Genomic DNA, 22,957 nt, shown 5'->3' on the forward strand with positions numbered 1-22,957 from the left:
TATATCATCCTTTCTATCCCAAATAAAGATTTCTATTTATTTCATACATATATGTATATATGTGTGTGTGTGTGTGTGTGTGTGTGTGTATGTATATATATATATATATATATAATTAAAAAGCTCAAAAAAGTAATCCTGTAGAAAATATCAATTAATAGTTTGCTGTGAATAAATGTTTGACTTGGTCTGTGATTAATGTTCTAGAAATGATTAGAGCTGGATCCAATGGAGTGGTCTTTCCTGGTTGCTGTATTTCAAGGAGCACAAATCTCCTTCAGCATGAAATCTCCTTCAACATGAACTTCAACATGAATAGACATAATCATCAGGAAACTGGGTGACAGTCACTACTCTGAATAATCATTGTCATCCTGCTTGTGTTTCTATTTCTCACTGGAGTTTTAGTTAAATTCTTAAGCAGTTTCATGTTTGGATATTTTGTCTTTTCTTGTTTAACAAGAAGCTCCATTCAGAGGCAAAAATTGCAAAGTAATTACCATGTAGTGGTCACATTATTTCAATATTTGTCAGGGACCATCTTTATCCCCACAGAGCATATGTGTCCTCATTCCACCCTACGGCTCTATGCCAGCAAGACCCTTGATGCTGCTCTCGACACAGTCAACACCAATCTTTCCTTTAAGCATCATAGAGCATATTGCCAAAAACTAATTCTGCAGCACCGACTCTACCGACCTAAGTGAGACACATGTCAAGTTAATACCAAAGCTTGTTAGAATAGGAGCAGCATTTCTTCACTCTAATCATTAGTTAAGCAATCCCACTTCTGATTTTATAATTCCTTTTGGGAGTTGTGATGAATACTTCAAAATCTCCTGAGCGCTGTTGGAATATTTCTTTTTGACCTAGAAAGGGGAAACTATAATAGATTCCCTGCTGAGTTAAATCCCCAAAAAAAGAACTGTTTGGTAAATGTAGTTATTTAACAACATCTCTATTTCCATTTTCATTAAGAAAAATGTGACAAAATGAAAACACCAAGCTTTACCTTTTCCCAGTGCTTCTACAGATGGAACTCTTTCTTAGCATAGGTTCAGAGAGGTCTGAACCTGGCACCAGAAACTGAATTCTAGAGGTCCAGCACTCTACCATCAGCCCTTGCAATCTGCTAAGAAGCTCAATACTCTTCCTCCACAGCCAAGCTTATTCACTTCTGAAATGGGCTTACACTTAAAAAGCCTACACCAAATCATTGGTACAGTCACTGGTTCAAGTTTTCAAAACACACACAATAGACACTTAATTCAGTAAAACAGAATAAGTGACTCCAAGTATTGGAACTAAAGTTTATTCTGGGAACATCTAATTAAAATACTTTAATGTTCTGTAGAAGAGTGTGACAGGAAAAAACGGGCAACTTTGCTGAGCTGGGCCCACCAAGTTAAATATATTGACTGTACATCAAAAATCCCATCTTCAAAAAAACAATTGGGCCCCTGGGTGGCTCAGTTGGTTAAGTGTCTGACTCTTGGTTTTGGCTCAGGTCATGATCTCATGATTTGTAAGATCGAGCCCTGTGTTGGTTCAGCACTGAAGGTACAGACTCTGCTTGGGATTCTCTCTCACTCTGCCCCTCCCCGCCCCCTCTCAAAATAAATATATAAACATTTTTTAAATCCTGTATTCAAGGGGCACTTGGGTAGCTCAGTCAGTTAAGCATCCAACTCTTGATTTCATTTCAGGTCAGGTTCTCTCCTCAGTTCATAGGTTTGAGCCCCACCTGAGGCTCTGTGCTGACAGCAGGGAACCTGCTTTGGATTCTCTCTCTCCCTTTGTCTCTGCCTGTCCTCTGCTATGGCAATAAACAAACAAACAAACAAACAAACTTTAAAAAATCCTGTATTGCGGCTCCTGGGTGTCTCAGTCGGTTGAGCGTCTGACTTCGGCTCAGGTCATGATCTCATAGTTCTGTGAGCTCGGGCCCCAAAACAGGCTCTGTGCTGACAGCTCGGAGCCTGGAGCCTGCTTCGGATTCTGTGTCTCCCGCTCTCTCTGCCCCTAACCTACTCGCATTGTCTCTGTCTTGCTCAAAAATAAATAGACATTAAAAAAAAATCCTGTATTCAATATCTTACTTTCTGATTAATTTTCAGAAATATTCTCAAAAAGCTTCAGACTCCCTTGTCTTCCAGGATGTCCATATAGATACTCATGTGCACATGAAATATGTTTGCAAGGGAAGTAACTAAATTAATAGCATCTAGTTGGGTCCGTTTTTTACTGACAACTACTGGAACTACATTTTGTCCAAACAACAGTCCATCTAACTTAAAATAAATCTAGATAATAACAAGCTTTCCGCATAGCCTACAGAAAGGAGTTCATTCTGCAAAGGTCAGGGGATCAGTTCCATTTGTCATGCTCTGCAGTAGTTAACAAGAGTGTAGATAGCATGTTTATCACTGTAACACTAGAATGTTTTTTTTTTTAATTCATCATTTCAACTACTTAGTTTGCCACAACAAAGCACTGGTTTAAAGCACAGCATTGAGCTTTCCTTCTGATTTAAAAGCCGTATGCATCTCTGACAGTTCTGAGCAATGCTTTTTATGGCTTTGTTTACCTTGTTCTAAAATGAAATGACAATTCATTTTTCACAAATAAGCTGAAGAGTCTTCGCAGCAGATATTTTTTCCTCTGAAGTAAATTTAAAAGAGGTTTTCAGAGGTAGACATTTTTCTTAAGCAGCAAGTGGAAAATACTTCCAAAAAATTTGCTTTCTGACATCTGGGAGTGAGCCTTATAAAGCAGAATCCATTCTATAAGCAAAGGGCAAACTGTCTGAAAGTCGTAATTTGCACCTCTTTCTTTAAGTAGGCTCTACACCCTACCATGGGGCTTGAACTCACAACCCCAAGATCAAGAGCCCCATGTTCTTACCAACTGAGCCAGCCAGGCACCCCTTTGCATCTCTTTTTAAACACATTATTTTCTACATGTTGAGTTTGGTAGTTTCTTTCCTATTATATTAGAACATAATAAAATCATTGCTTTAGAACGAGAAAACAAGTGGCTCTTGGACAAGTGAACCTTAAGCTAAAAAGTACAAATTTTTCAATGCCCTATTTTTTCATTTTGAGGTAGCTGTACTTTTAAAAATTTACTTACTGGAACGCCTGGATGGCTCAGTTGGTTGAGCACCGGATCTGGGTTTTGGCTCAGGTCATGATCTCACAGCTTTGTGAGTTCAAGCCCCATGTTGGGCTCTGCATTGGCAGTGTGGAGCCTGCTTGGGATTCTCTCTCAACCTCTCTTCTCTGCTCCTCCCCCACTTGCACTGTCTCTGTGTCTCTCAAAATAAACACATTTTTTAAAAAACTTAAAAATTTACTTACTAACTTCCTTTACTCAATATAGAGTTATGGAAAACTCCAGAGTAGAAGCAAAAGATTTTAGGTCTCATCTAGGCTCTAGATTTAGTTTTTAGGAAATACTAGTTCTTGAGAAAATACTAAAACTCCTTAGTCCTCAGTTCTTACAACAACAAAACTAGACAAGATAGTCTTCCAATCTTCCAGGTCTGTAACTCCATGAGACTATAATTACATAATATAAAGGAGGCAATTGGATATAAATAAGATGGTTTGAATCCATAATGAATATCAGTGAATTCTGGTATTACCTACCAAGGGGAGTAGCTGCACATGGTAAGACGTCAGAAAGCAGAGCTGTGCCTGATACAAACCATGTCTTTAGAATGCATTCTATTCATTAAGACTTTTCTTTCTTCCTCAATTTTCCTAGGGTATTACATATAATGGTAATTGAATCTTCTACCAACGACACATCTTTCCTTTTAGGGAGCTGTTTATCTTAAATATAATAAATTTACTTTTGTCATAAAAGTGAAATGATACATGCATTTTTATGACATTTTTATCTCCTACAAATATATGAAAAAAAGAAAATGGGTCTCTACTTAGCACACAATGTGCAAGCTAAAATAGCTTATAGGTGTAATACTTTGCATTTAATTATCCTGTGCAATCATCCAGAACTCACATAAATTTTTAGTATTAATTCATAAGGTATGTAGTGTTAGCTGTATTTTATACATGGGGAAACAAGCAGAAGATAAAACATGGGACCTATTCATGAATACCTAGTAATCTCTGAGTGTGTCAAATATGAAAGTCCTTACTCTGCCATCCCAGTGAAAGCCACTATGCTTAGCTCACTCCTACTACCTTCCCCCTGCCTCTGAAATTTAAAAAAAAATTTTTTTAATGTTTATTTATTTTAGAGAAGGAGAGAGAGAGACACAAATTACATGCAGGGGTGGGGCAGAGAGACACACACACACACACACACACACACACACACACAGAATCTGAAGCAGGAGCTGTCAGCACAGAGCCTGACGTGGGGCTTGAACTAATGAACCACAAGACCATGACCTGAGACTAAGTTGGACACCCAACCAACTGAGCCACCCAGGTGCCCCTGAAATTTTTTAATTGGTATATTCCTAAATATCTTTATAGTACTGGCAATAATTTTGGCTAGAATCACTAACAATATCAAAAATCATAAGCAAAATTCTCAAGTAAAAACTGACAATAATATGAGCATACAGTAAAATAAAACAAAAGATTAACAGGTTTAATACATACATTTCTGTTACAAACTGATAGAAAATAAAGGTAGAGGCCGTATAGATAAACCATAAATAAGTGAGCATAGAATATGAATTGACTATTCAAAATTAAGGAAAACAAGTTTAATAAATCTATTTTTTACTGGGTTTTTTAAAATTTAAATCCAAGTTAGTTAACATGTAGTGTAATAATGGTTTCAGGAGTAGAATTTAGTGATTCATCACTTACTTGTAACACCCAGTGCTCATCCCAACAAGTGCCCTCCTTAATGCCCATCACCCATTTAACCCATCCCCCTACTCAATGTTCACTCATTTTAAGAGTAAACTTACCACGATGAGCACTGAGTAATGTATAGAATTGACAAATCACTATATTGTACACCTGAAACTAACATAACACTGCACGTTACCTATACTGGAATTAAAATAAGGAAACTTAAAATTAAAAAAAAAATTCAAACTCATTAATAAAAAATACAAATTAACACTATCTTCCTTAACATGTCAAAGGAAAAGATTTACAGTACTCTATGAGAGGCTATGGTGAGATAGCTATCCTCATATGCTGTCGGAGGGGATTTAAGTTGTCACATTCTTTCCCAGAAAGCATTTTGGGAATATAATATGCATTAAGAGTCTTAAAGATATTCTGTACTGCTGGGCCCAGTAATTCCCCTTCTAGGAATGCATGCAAAGAAAGATTATCCAAAATGCACATAGATATGCAAAAAGCCTACCTTTTCCATTACAAATATTATTTATAACAGAAAAAAAGAGAGAACAACGTAAATGTTCAAACATAAGTACTTAAATAAATTATGGAACACCCACAATACAGAAAATTATATAGCCCCTAACATTATTCATAAAGTATTTTGAATGGTCTATGAAAAGCTGATGAAATACAAGGAGGGGGACAAGTTAAAATGTCAATATACAGTGTGACCTCAAGTGTGTTAATAAAGGGAAACAAACCACAAGAGACTCTTAACAATAGAGAACAAACTGAGAGTTGATGGAGGGAGGTGAATGGCAGAGGGGCTAGATGGGTGATGGGTAGTAAGGAGGGCACTTGTTGTGACATGGGTGCTGTTTGTAAGTGATGAGTCACTGAATTCTACTCCTGAAACCAATATTGCACTGTATATTAACTAAAATATAAATAAATAAATAAATAAATAAATAAATAAGACCTAAAAAAAGACAGATCATACACCACAACATAAAAATAAAACCATAAACCTTTCCAAGAAACATAGGAGAATATTTTCACAACCTGAGAGTGGACAAAGATTTCTTAGGCAGAATGCAAAAAGTGATAACTACTGAAGAAAATGTCGATGAATTAGACTTCATCAAAATTTAAAACTTGTGCTCATCAAAAGACAATATTAAGAAAACAAATAGGCAAATAACTATAAATCCTATGATTGACAAAGAACTTATATCTAGAACATATAATGAATTATGACAACAACAAAATAATAATAGTAAATGATTAAAAAAGGTAAATCTACAGAAGATACTTCACAAAGGAAAATTACAAATGGCCAATGAGTACATAAGACAAGTGTTCCACATTATTAATCATTAGGGATGTGTAAACCAAAATCCCAATGAGATACCACTACATACACACGAGAATGGCTAAAATTAAAAAGACTGAAAACACCAAATGCTGACAAAGATGGAGGGCAACCAGACTCTTAAGCATCCCTAGTAGGAACATAAAATGGTAACAACCACTTTGGGAAAAGGTTTGGCAGTTTCTTATGAAGTTAAACACACACTTACTCTTTAACTCAGCGATTCCATGCCTAAGCATTATCTGAGAAATCAAAACTTATGCCATAAAAAGGCTTGTATAAGAATGCACATAGCAGCTCTATTCACAATAGCCAAAAATGGGAATCAACTCAAATGTCCATCATCATGAGAACAGATAAACTGTGATATATTCATGCAATCAAATCCTACTGAACAATGAGAAGGAATGAACTACATATTCACACAACACCGATGAGTCTCACAGACATAATATTGAGCAAAAAAACACCAAAAGACAACATTCTGAATTATTTCATTTATATGAATTTCTTAAGCAGACAAAATAAATATAAGGTTAAAAAAATCAAGGGCACTTGGTGGTTCACTTGGTTAAGCATCCAATTCTTGGTTTCAGCTCAGGTGATAATCTCATGGGATTCTCTTGGGATCCTTTGTCACTTCTCTCTGCCCCTCTCCCACTCACACTGTCTCTGTCTCTCTCAAAAATAAATAAGTTTAAAAAATAAAAATAAAACCGCTGGGGCGCCTGGCTGGCTCAGTCAGTTGAGTGTCCAACTCTTGATTTCGGCTCAAGTCATGATCCTGGGGTCATGGGAATGAGCCCTACATCGGGCTCCATACCAAGGAGCCTGCTTAAGATTATCTGTCCCTCTGCTGCTCTCCCCTGCTTGCATTTTCTCTCTCTAAAATAAAAAAAAATTAAATTAAATTAAAATTAAAAAAAATCAAAATAGTGGTTGTCTCAACAGTAGGAAGAAGAGCATCAGGGATAGTCTGGAAAGAAAGATGAGGAAATTTTCTGGGTAGATAAGAATGTTCTCTGTCATTCTAGGGTATGTGTTCGTCTGCTAGGGCTGTCATGAGAAAATACCATACATTGGGAGGCTTAAACAACAAAAATGTATTTCTCACAGTTCTGGGAGCTGAAGTCCAAGATCAAGGTGCTTGCCAGTTAGGTCTCATTCTGAAGCCTCTTCTCTTGGCTTATAGGTGGCTACCATCTGGCTGTGTGCTCATATGGCCCTTCCTTTTTGTGTGCAAAGAGACATCTCTGTGTCTCTTCCTCTTACTGTATAAGGACACCCTGTCAGATTAAGGCCCCAGCCTGATGCTCTCACTTTACCTTTACTATTTCCTCATGGGCCCTGTCTCCAAATACAGTTACATTGGGGGTTAGGGCTTCAAACTGAATCTTAAGGAAACACAATTCAGTCCATAACAGTACAGTTACATGAGTGGATCTACTTGCCAACATTGTACAGTTAGATTTTTCTTTTCAATGTTTGTAAGTTCTACCTCAAAAATTTTGTGAAAAAAATTGTAAATTGAGGGTTGGTGAGTAGGTAATCCAATGAAATAATAATTACACAAAATAATAATTAGAATGTTGAAGAATTTTGAACTTTGATGATATTTTCATGGGATTCATTACTTTGCATATATAAATATTCCATTTACTGTACATATGTTTTAAATTTTTATAATAAAAAGTCTAGTAAACAAAGGAATATGTGTCAATGGAAGATACTTTATAGAGATGATGATTCTGTGACATTCTGCTGAACTGAGCTCCATTTTAGCCATGCTTGCATAATGGTTCCTGGGCAGGTCATCTGGGCTTGATTTACTCATCCAGAGAATACATTCATTAGATAGACTTACTGAGTGTTCATTAGGTGTGCGACATTAGACACTATGGTGGGTTTTGCTGACATTATCACTAAAGTTTTATTCAGCATTTAAATTCTTAACCATTTTGTGTCATAAATGCAGCTCATCCTCTCTTTTGTTATATATAATTCTCATTGCTTTTTAACCTTTCTATCTTGTGTTTAGTGTTCCCTCTTGTAGAAATGAGATTTAATAGGCCAGGATAGCAGTCATCCTTCAGCAGATTTATTTCCTACCAAACTCTTTTGGTCTAGTGGGTTTTCTAGGAGACTAATAGGTTCAAGAAAATAGATGACAATATGGAGACTTTTATAAAAGGACTGGACTCTACCTGAAGGAGTTAAGATTCTAGTAGAAATAAGCAAAAACAACTAAATGAATAAATATGCCAATAGATGATTCTAAAGGCAGATTAAATTCAGTATTTGTGAAGATCAGTAAAAGTGTTCAGTATAAAATATCCAGAATGAAGAACAGGGAACATTTAAAAAAATGGAAAATGCAGGGGTGCCTGGGTGGCTCAGTCGGTTAAGCATCTGACTTCGGCTCAGGTCATGATCCCACAGTTCTTGTGGGTTCAAGCCCCACATCGGGCTCTGTACTGACAGCTCAGAGCCTGGAGCCTGCTTCGGATTCTGTGTCTCCCTCTCCCTCTGCCCCTTCCCCGCTCGTGCTCTCTGTCTCTCAAAAATAAATAAACATTAAAAAATTTTTTTAAAAATGGGGTGCCTGGGTAGCTCAGTCGGTTAAGTGTCTGACTTCAGCTCAGGTCATGATCTCACAGTTCATGAGTTTGAGCCCCACATCAGGCTCTGTGTTGACAGCCCAGAGCCTGGAACTTGCTTCAGATTCTGTGTCTCCCTCTCTCTCTGCCCCTTCCCTGCTCACACTCTGTCTCTCTCTGTCTCTCAACAATAAATAAATGTTAAAAAAAAAAATTTAATGGAAAATGCAGAAAACAGATAAAAGACATATAAGATAAGGTCAAAAGGTCAAATATATATTTAATCAAAGAACCAGAATAACGAGAGAGAGAGAGATTTGGAAACAAACAAACAAAGAAACAACATTTGATTTGTTTAAAACAATATTTGAATCAAAGAATGACTGGCTGGGAATTTATAAAACTGATCACCATCAAGATTTAGGCTCAAGAAACTCTAAAATCCCAAGCAGTGTGCAAAAAAAAAAACCACAGCCAAACTTCTGAAAGTGAAAAATAAAGAGAAAATAAAAAATCAGCCATGTGGGGCAGACACAGGGTAGGCATTATCTTCAAAGGCTCAGTAATGAGTCTTATATTTGACTACCAAACATATGCAATGAAAGTAGAAATCAATGGAAAGAAACAAAATTTAAGATGCTGAAAGAAAAAGCTTCCAGCCTATCATCCAATAAATACAGTATACTCAATAAACTATATAAAAATATAATGCAATAAAAATATCCTTCAAAAAAGAGAATGAAATAAAGATGTCTTAAGACAAACAAAAATGGAGAAATCTGTCACCAGCAGACCTTCCCTAAAAGAAAACACTAAAGGGAGTTTTTCAAGAGAATAAAAATGACCCCAGATGGAAGCAGAGAATGTAGCAAGGGATGAAGAGCAACAGAAAGGGTAAATGTGGCATAAATATGAATAAATATCAGGGCGCCTGGGTGGCTCAGTGGGTTAAAAGTTGGACTTCAGCTCAGGTCATGACCTCACTGTATGTAAGTTTGAGCCCTGCGTCAGGCTCTGTGTTGACAGCTCAGAGCCTGGAGCGTGCTTCAGATTCTGTGTCTCCCTCTATCTCTGCCCCTCCCCACTTGTACTCTGTCTCTCTCTCTCTCTCTCAAAAAATAAATAAACATTAAAAAAATATACGAATAAATATCCACTATATAAAAATAATTCAGGGGATTTTAAATATATATATAAATAAAACGCATATCAAAAACACAAAAGTTGAAGGAGAGTAAATGAAGTTTATGTTTTCAAATACTTGCATTATCTGAGAAGTGCTCAAAGTTCTAATTCATGATAAACTTTAACAAACCAACAATACATGTTGAAATGTTTAGAGCAACCACTAAAAGATTAATACATAAATGTACATCTAACAAGCTCATATGGAGAGATGGAATGAGTTTAAAATACAGTACCTGATTAATGTAAATAAAGGTAAGATAGGTATATATTTCCCCTTTTAAATAGAAGTAGAACTCCAGCATCTGCTGGATATAGGTCTTTGGTTTATTTTGATGAAAAAAGAAAACTAAGAGGAAAAATTTTTTAATTAAGTCATGAGTATTGACAAAAAATATTGGCAATTTATACGTGGCATTGAATCTATTATGTTTAAGTCTATGAAGTTGCTAAAGAAAAATTACCCAGGTTAGAAACTTTGTGATAGAGTTCAATAATGTATAGAAATTACTTCTACGAAAAGAAATTTCAAAAACACAGGTAGTTCTGGGGAAGCCAATTTACTCTAAGAAGCTGAAATATTCAGTATAATTTAATGTAGAGGGAAGAGTGACAAAAATCACTTTTTAGGAGATGATGGGACCCTGAAATTTTATTGAAGAAGAATCTAATTTACTCAAAGGATGTTTGTTCATAATCTAAGGAAATAGTATTTGATAGATGTGGTTTTGTCCCTTGAGACCTTACTGCAGCAATGTTCTGTGAAACCATAACAGAATTAAAAATTTTTAAACTCTTAGAAATCACATCTCCTAAACTAGAGTTCAGAGGAGATGACTTTACATGAATATATTATCTTATAACAAAATATTACACAGAGAATTATATGTTTGTATGCGCGCATGCGCACACACACACGAATAGAAGTAACTGACATCACAGACATTCCACGTATAAAATTTCAAGATAATCGGGAGCTTCGGAGTTGGTGAACGCATGGAGATTTCGGGAGAGTGGTGTGCCTAGCAAAGGCATGGAAACTGCATTGTTTCCCACATACCTTGCCTTTTGCATCTCTATCACCTGGCTATTCCTGAGTTATATACTTTTATAATAAACCACTGATCTAGAATCACAAAGAGAATACTTTGAGATGGGAAAAAAAAATCTCAGAAAATTTGTCATTTTTGTAAGAGGCTTATCTCCTGAATATTTCTCCATGCTACCCAGACACTAGTCCAATCTAAATAGGGAGGCATCTTAAGAAATTCCTCACAAACACCCCCAAAAATCATAAAATGAGGGTCTATGATCTTCGCCTACGTAAACAAATAATGTTCAAATCTTTCCACTGACCAAAGAATGAAAATCTTATCAAAAAATAGTTTCAGAGAGATTGGAGCAGGAAACAGATTCAGTAGAACTCTCAGATTGTGTATTCCTTGTACTACATGAATACAGTTATTTAAAATAAAATGTTGGTTAATGGGGAGGCTGAGTGAACAGTTAAGTCATTTAAGCATTTGACTCTTGATTTGGACTCAGGTCATGATCTCACGGTTCACAGGTTCGAGCCCCACATGGGGATCTGCTCTGACAGTGCAGAGCCTGCTTGGAATTCTCTCTCTCCCTTTCTCTCTGCTCCTCCCCCATTCATTCTCTTTCTCCTGCTCTCTCTCTCAAAATAAATAAACAAAAGGGGCACCTGGATGGCTCAGTCAGTTGAGTATCCAGCTCTTGGTCTCATCTCAGGTCATGATCTCATGGTTCGGAGATCCTGCCCACATCAGGATTCTGTCTTGGGATTCTCTCTCTTGGGATTGTCTTTCTTCCTCTCTCTCTGTCCCTCCCCTTCTCTCACACACTCTCTCTCAAAATAAATAAACATTTTTTTTTAAATAGTGAATTTATAAAAAAATACATAAAAACATTTTTAAAAATAAATTTTAAAATGTTAGTTAAAAAGAAGAAAAAACAATAAGATTAAATGTTGATATTATTTTTAATGTTTTTTTAATATATAAAATTTATTGTCAAATTGGTTTCCATACAACATCCAGTGCTCATCCCAAAAGATGTCCTTTTCAATATCCATCACCCACCCTCCCCTCCCTCCCACCCCCCATCAACCCTCATTTTGTTCTCAGTTTTTAAGAGTCTCTTATGCTTTGGCTCATATTTTTTTAATGTTTTATTTATTTTTGAGAGAGAGAAATACAGAGTGTGATCAGGGGAGGGGCAGAGAGAGAGGGAGACACAGAATCTGAAGCAGGTTCCAGGCTCTGAGCTGTCAGCACAGAGCCTGATGCAGGGCTCGAACCCATGGACCATGAGATCATGACCTGAGCTGAAGTCAGAGTCTTAACCAGCTGAGCCACCCAGGTGCCCCTAAAATGTTGGTATTATTATAACATGAAAAAAAATTTCAAGATAATTGAAATTTCTTGATGAAGGGCCACCAACATCTTTTTCAAGAAAACATTAACTACTTAGCATCGAAATTTTAAAAAATTTATTACACATTTACCAATATATTTAAACTAACAAAAAACAACATAATATATGCTTTTAATGACAATTAAGGAACCATTACGGACATTGACTATTATACTATCCTGCAATGCTCTCAGGGACTACAGGAGTGCTAAAATAAACGCTTTAAAAAAAAACTTGACAGTTGTTGGAGGGGGGGTGGTGGTTACACAAGTTGGCAGAGAAGCATAGAAGTTCTCAGTTTGTCTTATCCCTGAAATGCAGCTAGATCAGCACCATTTTGCACACCTGAGAAACTGATCAGAGGATTAACACAACAATCTGCATAATTTGAGCCACAGAACTCGGCAGGTATGCAGTGCAGAGAGGTGAACTGGGAGGTGGAGGGTAGGGAGCTGTTTTTGCAGAGAGAGGACAGAGAAAGTGGGGGCACAGTGTGGCACACTGGGAGAATAAAAGGAAAAGCACTCCCTCGAAAATAGCTGGAGAGAAAGAGAAGGAGTGAAAACACTCACAAGGGACTAAACAAGAAATCTGTTCCCCAAAACCACTGACAGGGAGAAAAGAGAGGGTTTCAATACCATTAGGATTCTATAAACAGTGGAGCACAGAGTTGGAAGTTCTGGAGCTCAGTGCCTGGCAGTGCTCTGGTGAGGAAGTAGGGTGAACCACCAGAGGCAGGCAGCGGGGTCTGTGGTATCCATGTGCCACAAGGGAAGAAGTGGTTCCCCTGCTTGGAGAGTATTTGGTAGAGGCCATACAGCCTCCCCACAGGCAAAGGTCCCAGCAGACCCCAGAGAGGAGCCATATTTGCTGGTATTGGGACAAAGACTCCAGATTGCCGTGAAACGTGGCACCATCTGTGTGTTGTGATTTGCCATAATCTCTGAACCTCTGCCACTGTGCAATCGCAAGAACATTTTCTGGGGCAAGCTGGTACCCGGCCACTGCTCAGTGAGACCCTATACTAGAGGGTTGGTGTGGGTCCAAGCCACAGGGTTCTCTGAAGTGAGGAGTTTTGTAATGCAGACCCATCTGAGAAAAAACTCTGGAGCAAGGTGTCGCCTGGCAGGCTGATGGCATGGACACAGACAGGGTAGAGGCAGGGAGTAGACAGAAGCCTGAGACAAAGGAGGGGTGCTTGATTGTGGGTCAGTGAGAGTGCAAAGTTCCAGTGCCAGAGACCAGGAAGCTGGGTAAAGCCATTTCCACCTCTCCTGCACATGCACATACATACACACACACATGCATTATTGTCACACTGATCCACCTCAGTAAGCCAAGCAGCGCCACCTAGTGGAGAACTGAGCCATTATACCAAGCCCCACCCAACTGTGCCCTCCAAGCACATCCGCTAGACCAGCACAAGTCTCTCTGCCTGCTCAGTGTACAGGCTATAGAGTGCTTCATAGTTTGAGTTCTAAGGGAAACTGGATGTAACTTCATTCAGGTTTCATTCTGTTTGCTGGTTCCTATATTCGGGTTTTTTTTCTTCAGTCTTTAAATTGTTTTTTCTTTTTTTTTCATCCTTTCTTTTCTTTTTCTTAGATACAGAAAGAAAAACTTTTACTTTCAATTTTTATTTTGTTTTTAATTATTTTTTATTTTTTTTTTATTTTTTTTAACGTTTTATTTATTTTTGAGACAGAGAGAGACAGAGCATGAACGGGGGAGGGGCAGAGAGAGAGGGAGACACAGACTCGGAAGCAGGCTCCAGGCTCTGAGCCATCAGCCCAGAGCCCGACGCGGGGCTCGAACTCACGGACCGCGAGATCGTGACCTGAGCTGAAGTCGGCCGCTTAACCGACTGAGCCACCCAGGCGCCCCTGTTTTTAATTTTTAAAAATTTTTTACTAGTGGTTTTGTAAATTTTTTATTCTATTTCACTTTCTTTATTTCATTTTATTCTATTTTATTATATACATTTTTTTCTAATTTTTAAATTTTTACTACCTTTTGAATGAATCAGAAAAAAAGAGGGAAACAAAGGCAAAAGAGCATGATACAAGACTTAGAGAATTCAGTGACTTATTAAAAAGTAATAATATCCATATCATAGAAGTCCCAGAAGATGAAAAGGAAGAAAAAGGAGAAGAAGGTTTATATGAACAAATTATAGCAGAAAACTTTTGTAATCTGGGGAAGGCCACAGACATCAAAATCCAATCACAGAGAACTTCCATTAGATTCAACAAAAACTGACCATCAACAAGGCCTATCATAGGCAAATTCACCAAATACATAGACAAGGCAAGAATTATGAAAGCAGCAAGGGAAAAAAAAAGTCCTTAACCTACAAGGGAAGACATATCAGGTTCACAACAGACATATCCACAGAAACATGGCAGGCCAGAAAAGAGTGGCAGGATATATTCAATGTGCTGAATTGGAAAAATATGCAGCCAAGAATTCTTTATCCAGCAAGGCTGTCATTCAAAATAGAAGGAGATATAAAGAGTTTCCCAGACAAAAAAAATTAAAGGAGTTTGTGACCACTAAAGCAGCCCTCCAAGAAATTTTAAGGGGGGCTCTTTGAGTGGAGAAAAGATGAAACAAAACAAAACAAAAAGACCAAAAGCAACAAAGACTAGAAAGGACCAGAGAACATCACCAGAAACTGCAACTCCACAGGTAACACAATGGCACGAACTTCGTATCATTCAGTACTCACTCTAAATGTCAATGGACTAAACACTCCAATCAAAAGACGTAGTGTATCAGAATGGATAAGAAAACAAGACCCATCTCTATGCTGCTTACAAGACACCCATTTTTTTTATCTAATTACACCTACAGATTAAAAGTAAGGGGATGGAGAACCATCTATCATGCTAATGGTCACCAAAGAAAGCTGATGTAGCCATACTTCTATCAGATAACTACATTTTAAAATAAAGACTGTAATAAGAAATGAAGAAGGGTATTATATCATAATCATGGGGTCTATCCATCAAAAGAGCTAACAATTATAAATATTTATACCCTCAATGTGGAAGCATCAATTAATCACAGACATAAAGAAACTCATTGATAATAATACCATAATAGTAGGGGACTTCAATACTCTACTCACAGCAATAGACAGATAATCTAAGTATAAAATAGACAAGGAAACAATGGCTTTGAGTGACACACTGGACCAAATGGACTTAGCAGATATATTCAGAACATTCCATCCGAAAGCAGCAGAATACACATTCTTCCTGAGCGCACATGGAATGTTCTCCAGAATAGATCACATATTGGGACACAAAGTAGCCCTCAACAAGTACAAAAAGAATGAGATCATACCTTGCATATTTTCAGACAACAACACTATGAAACTTAAAATCAACCACAAGAAAAATTTGAGAAAGACCATGAATAATTGGAGTCTAAAGAACATCCTACTAAAGAATGAATGGGTTAACCAAGAAATTCAAGAGGAAACTAGAAAGCACATGGAAGCCAATGAAAATGAAAACACGACAGCCCAAAACTCCTGGGATGCAGCAAAGGGAGTCATAAAAGGGAAGTATATAGCAATCCAGGACTTCTTAAAGAAGTAAGGAAAGTCTCAAATATACAACCTAACCTTACACCTTAAAGATCTGGAAAAAGAACAGCAAATAAAACCCAAACCAGCAGAAGATGGGAAATAATAAAGATTAGAGCAGAAATCAATGCTATTGAAATAAATAAATTAAAAAAAAAAAAACAGTAGAACAGACCAATGAAACCAGATGTTTCTTGAAAGAATTAACAAAACTGATAAACCTCTAGCCAGATTTATCAAAAAGAAAAAGGAAAGGACCCAATAAATAACATCAAGAATGAACGAGGAGAGATCGCAAACAACACTGCAGAAATACAAACAATAGTAAGAGAATATTACAAGCAATTATATGCCAATAAATTGGGCAATCTGGAAGAAATGGACAAATTCATAGAAACATAAACTACCAAAACTGAAACAGGAAGAAATAGAAAATTTGAACAGACCCATAACCAGTAAAGAAATTGAATCACTAATCAAAAATCTCCCAACAAACAAGAGTCCAGGTCTGGATGGCTTTCCAGGGGAATTCTACCAAACATTTAAGGAAGAGTTAACACCTATTCTTTTGAAGCTGTTCCAAAAAATAGAAATGGAAGGAAAACTTCCAAACTCATTCTACAAGGCCAGCATTACCTTGATTCTAAAACCAGACAAAGACCCCACTAAAAAGAACGACAGACCAATTTTCCTGATTAACAAGGATGCAAAAATTCTCAACAAGATACTAGCAAACTGGATCCAATAATACATTAAAAGAACTATTCACCACAACCAAGTGGGATTTATACCTGAGATGCAGGGCTGGTTCAATATCTGCTAAACAATCAATGTGACACATCACATCAATAAAAGAAAGGACAAGAATCACATGATCTTCTCAATAAATGCAGAGAGAGCATTTGACAAAATACAGCATTCTTTCTTGATAAAAAACCTAAGAAAGTAGGGATATAAGATCATACCTCAAGATCATAAAAGCCATATATGAACGACCCAGCGCTAATATCATCCTCATTTGGGGAAAACTGAGCTTTCCCCTTAAGGTCAGGAACATGACAGGGATGTCCACTCTCACCACTGTCATTCGACATAGTGTGGGAAGTTCTAACCTCAGCATCCAGACAACACAAAGAAATAAAAGGCATCCAAATCAGTAAGGAGGAAGTCAAACTTTCACTCTTCGCAGATGACATGATATTCTATGTGGAAAACCCAAAGACTCCACCAAAAACCTGCTAGAACTGATCCACGAATTCAGCAAAGTCTCAGAGATAAAACCAATGTACAGAAATCAGTTGCATTTCTATACACCAATAATGAAGCAGCAGAAAGAGAAATCAAGGAATCAATCCCATTTACAATTGCACCAAACCATAAAGTACCTAGGAATAAACCTAACCAAAGAGGTGAAAAACCTATACACTGAATACTATAGAAAACTTATGAAAGAAATTGAAGGAGACACACCAAAAAAATGGAAAAACATCCCATGCTCATGGATTGGAAGAACAAATATTGTTAAAATGTCAATACTACCCAAAGCAATCTACATATTCAATGCAATTCCTATCAAAATGACACCAGTGTTCTTTTTTTTTAATATGAAATTTTTGTCAAATTGGTTTCCATACAACACCCAGTGCTCATACCAACAAACACCAGTGTTCTTCACAGAGCTATAACATAAAATTCTAAAACATGTATGGAACCAGAAAAGATCCAAATAGCCAAAGCAATCCTGAAAAAGAAAACCAAAGCAGGAGGCATCACAATTCCAGACTTCAAGCTGTATTACAAAGCTGTAATCATCAAGACATTATGGGACTGGCACAAAAACAGACACATAGATCAATGGAACAGAATACAGAACCCAGGAATGAACCCACAAACATATGGCCAACTAGTCTTTGGCAAAGCAGGAAAGAATATCCAGTGGAATAAAGATAGTCTCTTCAGCAAGTGGTGTTGGGAAAACTGGCCAGCGACATGCAGAAGAATGAACCTGGACCACTTTCTTACACCATACACAAAAATAAACTCAAAATGGATGAAAGGCCTAAATGTAGGACAGGTAACCATCAAAATCCTCGAGGAGAAAGCAGGCAAAAACCTCTTTGACCTTGGCTGCAGCAACTTACTCAACACATCTCCAGAGGCAAGGGAAACAATAGCAAAAGCAAAGTATTGGGACCTCATCAAGATAAAAAAACAAAGAATCCAGTGAAGAAATGGGAAGAAGACATGAATAGACACTTTTCCAAAGAAGACATCCAAATGGCTAACAGACACTGGAAAAAATGCTCAACATCATTCATCATCAGGGAAATACAAATCAAAACCACAATGAGATACCACCTCACCCCTGTCAGAATGGCTAAAATTGACAACTCGGGCAACAACAGATGTGTGTGAAGATGCAGAGAAAGAGGATCTCTTTTGCACTGCTGATGGGAATGCAAACTGGTGAAGCCACTTTGGAAAACAGTATGGAGGTTCCTCAAAAAGGTAAAAATAGAACTACCCTATGACCCAGCAATTGCACTACTAGGTATTTATCCAAGGAATACAGATGTGGTGTTTCGAAGGGGCACATGCACCCCAATATTTATAGCAGTGCTATCGATAATAGCCAAAGTATGTAAAGAGCCCAGATGTCCATTGACAGATGAATGGCTAAAGAAGATGCGGTATATATATATATACCGTGGAGTATTAATTGGCAATCAAAAAGAATGAAATCTTTTGCCATTTGCAACAACGTGGATGGAACTAGAGGATATCATGTTAAGTGAAATTAGTCAGAGAAAGACAAATATCATATGACTGCATCATATGTAGAATTTAAGATAAAAACAGATGAACATAAGGGAAGGGAAGCAAAAATAATATAAAAACAGGGATGGGGACAAAACATAAGAGACTCTTTAAATCTAGAAAACAAACAGAGTGTTACTGGAGGGGTTCTGGGAGGGGGGATGGGCTAAATGGGTAAGGGGCATTAAGGAAGACACTTGTTGGGATGAATACTGGGAGTTATACATAGGGGATAAATCACTAGAATCTACTCCTGAAATCATCGTTGCACTATATGCTAACTAACTTGGATGTAATAAAAAAATAATAAATAAATAAATAAATAAATAAATAAATAAATAAATGTAAAATAAAATAAAATTGGAAATCAATATCCAACATAATAATACATAGGATCTTCATAGAGACCTTAGATGCTTTCCTGTGAGTCAAGTGAATGTTGTCCATGCAAAGCTTAAGGACTCTGCAGACACCACTTTCCTCCTTTTGCATTTATGTTGTTTGGGTGGTATTCCCCATAGCTGAGGTTTCTCTATAAATGAATTTTTCGGAAGTGACAATTACATGTTTGGTTTTTTTTATTAACAATGCATATAATGTCAGAACCTACTTCTGTCTGAACTTCAGCCCTTTAATTCTTTTAGGAAATTGGTTCATTTAGTTCCCAGATGCAAGGGGGTACAGAGGTGAAGGAGAAAGGAGCTACCACTGACTGAGAAAGGGAACGTGCTAGATAAAGCTTGGTCACCACTGTGAAACCAAATTTAATTCTTATAGCCAGTCTATGAAGCAATTTCATTTTATTATTAAGGAAAAAAAAAAAGACTAACAGAAAAAAGGTTCAGAGAGGTAAAGTAACTTGTCAAAAGTCACACTGCTAGAAAATGGCAGAGCTGGGATTCAAACCCTGGCATGGTTCATTACCTCCTATTATTCCTTCCACTAAGCCAAAGCTTTGGAAAGTCTCAGGGATTAACTGGAAAAGACCTAATGCTGGAGCGTGTACTATGGTGAAAACATAGCTACATTATTCTGGGCAATATTATTGTGGCTCGAAAACCACAAAGATGAAAAAGATAGCATAAAAATCTAAAATCCTCTAATGAAAAAGTGAATAATCCTAAGTAATGAAGAGTATATAATGGAGAAAGACAAGAATGGATTTTAAGTGAATCTGAAGTTTCTTCTTATGTGGTATTTTTAAACTACTCTAAAGGGAAATTATGACCCAGCAATTGCACTACTAGGCATTTATCCATGAGATACAGGTGTGCTGTTTTGAAGGGACACATGCACCCCCATGTTTATAGTAACACTATCAACAATAGCCAAAGTATGGAAAGAGCCCAAATGTCCATCAATGGATGACTGGATAAAGAAAATATATATATATATATACATATATATATATGTATATATATAATGGAATATTACTCGGCAATCAAAAAGAATGAAATCTTGCCATTTGCAACTACATGGATGGAACTGGAGGGTATGATGCTAAGTAAAATTCGTCAGAGAAAGACAAAAATCATATGACTTCTCTCATATGAGGACTTTAAGAGACAAAACAGATGAACATAAGGGAAGGGAAATAAAAATAATATAAAAACAGGGAGGGGACAAAATAAAAGAGACTCATAAATATAGAGAACAAACTGAGGGTTCCTGGAGGGGTTGTGGGAGGGGGGATGGGCTAAATGGGTAAGGGGCATTAAGGAATCTACTCCTGAAATCATTGCTGCACTATATGCTAACTAATTTGGACGTAAATTTTAAAAAATAAAAAATAAAGTTAAGTTATTTAAAAAAAGGTATAAAAAAAATAAAGGGAAATTATGGATAACCACCAAGGATAAAAATTAACCCGTAGAACGCGTAGGATAAGGCAAGGGCAGTGAACCTGAATCTCTGGAAACTTCCTAGTGACTGAGAATCATGTAAATTTGCATGACTGGCTTTGTGAAAGTGGTGAGACCTTATTGGTAGGTCACAAATGTTACTTAATTGCCTGATTTGAAGATTAAATGGTGTAAGAAAAAAGACTGTGGCTGCTACCCTTTGCTGGAAAAGATTAGAAGATGGGCTTTCCCCAGGTACATTTGAATTGCAAATAAGCATCCAGCGGAAGTACACTTGACAAAAGATAATACAAAAATGGACAGAGAGGAGTTCAAGAGTGAAAGGGTGGATTTAAATGTCATTTGTACACAGAATGCAGCTGACCTTGTAGCTGAGGATGGGGCCACTCAAAACCTAAATACACTGGAAGAAAAGCCAAAGACAGTTTTGTGGAGACTCCGTGAGTCCAATAGGAGTGCAGAAAACATTAATTACAGGTAATAAAAAGTGATTAGGCAAGCTATTCCCTATTTGCTATAGTCTGTAATTTTGTGCTACCAAATAATGATGTGTCAAGACAAAAATTGTATTCTCTTCTGGTTATGTTTCTTCCTCCATGAAAAACAATGCTTTCTGCCATCCTCAGGGGAGTGTGTTTTGTGGATTTGGGTTTGATTTGGTTCAATTTGATTTGTGAATCTGTTGCCATCTTAAAAACTGATATATGGAAGACATCTCAGATGCTGCTAAAAAGAAGTCTGACATTTCCTGCTTCTTGACCTCAGAATCTAACAGACGATCTTCTTGGAATGATTTGATTGGCTCAAAATGGAACAGCCACAAAAACAGTCGAGAGATACTGTTTTTAGGACAGTGGTGATGTGTGCATAAGGATGCAGATACGCCAGTGCTTTCTCTGTCACAGAGAGGCCGAGTCTTGGTCTGTCAATCCAAGCAGCCTTCAGAGAATGAATATATCTGTCAGGCTTGTCAAACTTCCTTTGCGCAACCCTACTAAGTTACTTAAAGAAGAGAATTAAGATAAATTAGGTAGTGTGTTTCTGGATTCCCTGAGGAACAAAATATAATGAATTCCAACACTTCTAGACTACTCATTTGGCTGTCCACAGCTGCTATGAAGTGAATTTCTATCATCTTCATTTTCAAAAAAAAAAAATTATGTTTATTTACTTTTGAGAGCAAGGAAGACACAGCACAAGCAGGGGAGGGGCAGAGAGAGAGGGAGACACAGAATTCAAAGCAGGCTCCGGGTTCTGCGCTGTCAGCACAGAGCCTGACACGGTGCTCAAACCCACAGACCACGAGATCATGACCAGAGCCTAAGTCGGATGCTTAACCGACTGACCACCCAGGCACCCCATATCATCTTCATTTTCAAATGAGGAAACAGAAGTGCGAGAAGTCAAATAATTTGCACAAGATCTTGCTAGAATCTAAACAATGGAAACTATATAACAACTTGTTCCCTTTCCCCTCTTCCAGGTCCCCTCCCTGCTGGAGCATGTTTCAGACCAGTGGGATGTGCCCACTTTGACCTGTGGCTATAGGTGTCCTCTTTTTTCTTTTTAAGAGTGAATTTTCTTTATTAAAATAAATAAGACATACAGAAAAGTACACCAATCTTAAGTGTAAATCTTGGCTAATTTTTATAAAGTGAATAACTCATGTTATTGCCTTCCAGATCAAAGAAGAGATCAAAGATAGAACACAACCAGTACCCAAGAAGCCCCCAGTCTCTCTCTCTCTCTCTCTCTCTCTCTCTCTCTCTCATGCCAAAGGAAGCTACTGTACCCTCCCATCATCAGTTACTTTTGCCTGCTTTGGAACATACTATAAATGGCATCATGAAACATTATCTCCTTTGTGTCTGCTTCTTTTTCCAATATTTGGGAAATGTAACCATGTTACTACCTGTTGACATAATTTATTCATTTCATTATTGTGTAGTATTTGTCTGTGACCATATACCACCATATATTTGTCCATTTTACTGTTGATGGGAACTTGGGTAGTCATGAGTAATAGTACTCTTCACATTCTCGTATGTGGCTTTGGTGCATTTGTGTAAGGATTATGCCTAGGACTAGGATAGGTAGGATATGCAGCTTTAAGAGATACTATGAGCAATTTTCCAAAGTGTTTATGTTAATTTATATTCTCAGTGCACAGAGTTGCAGTTTCTCCAAATTTTTATTCTTCTGACACTTAGAAATCATCTTTTTTTTTCTTTTTCCTCTAGTTATGTGGATGAGTATAT

At 37.2% G+C, this 22,957-nt stretch overlaps 1 long non-coding RNA gene across 1 annotated transcript in view; it reads left to right on the top strand.

The window, feature by feature from the left end:
- Positions 1 to 22,555, top strand: part of LOC109259203 (uncharacterized) — a 40,811-nt gene extending 18,256 nt beyond the window's left edge. Inside the window, exons 2-3 of the long non-coding RNA XR_002076599.2 lie at positions 21,052 to 21,176; positions 22,382 to 22,555. This is a non-coding gene — a long non-coding RNA (uncharacterized LOC109259203). The remainder of the gene's footprint in view (positions 1 to 21,051; positions 21,177 to 22,381) is intronic.
- Positions 22,556 to 22,957: the final 402 nt, after the last annotated feature.

Source organism: Panthera pardus, unplaced genomic scaffold, assembly GCF_024362965.1.
Source record: "Panthera pardus isolate Hobbes unplaced genomic scaffold, ASM2436296v1 HiC_scaffold_16, whole genome shotgun sequence".
Lineage (NCBI taxonomy): Eukaryota > Metazoa > Chordata > Mammalia > Carnivora > Felidae > Panthera > Panthera pardus.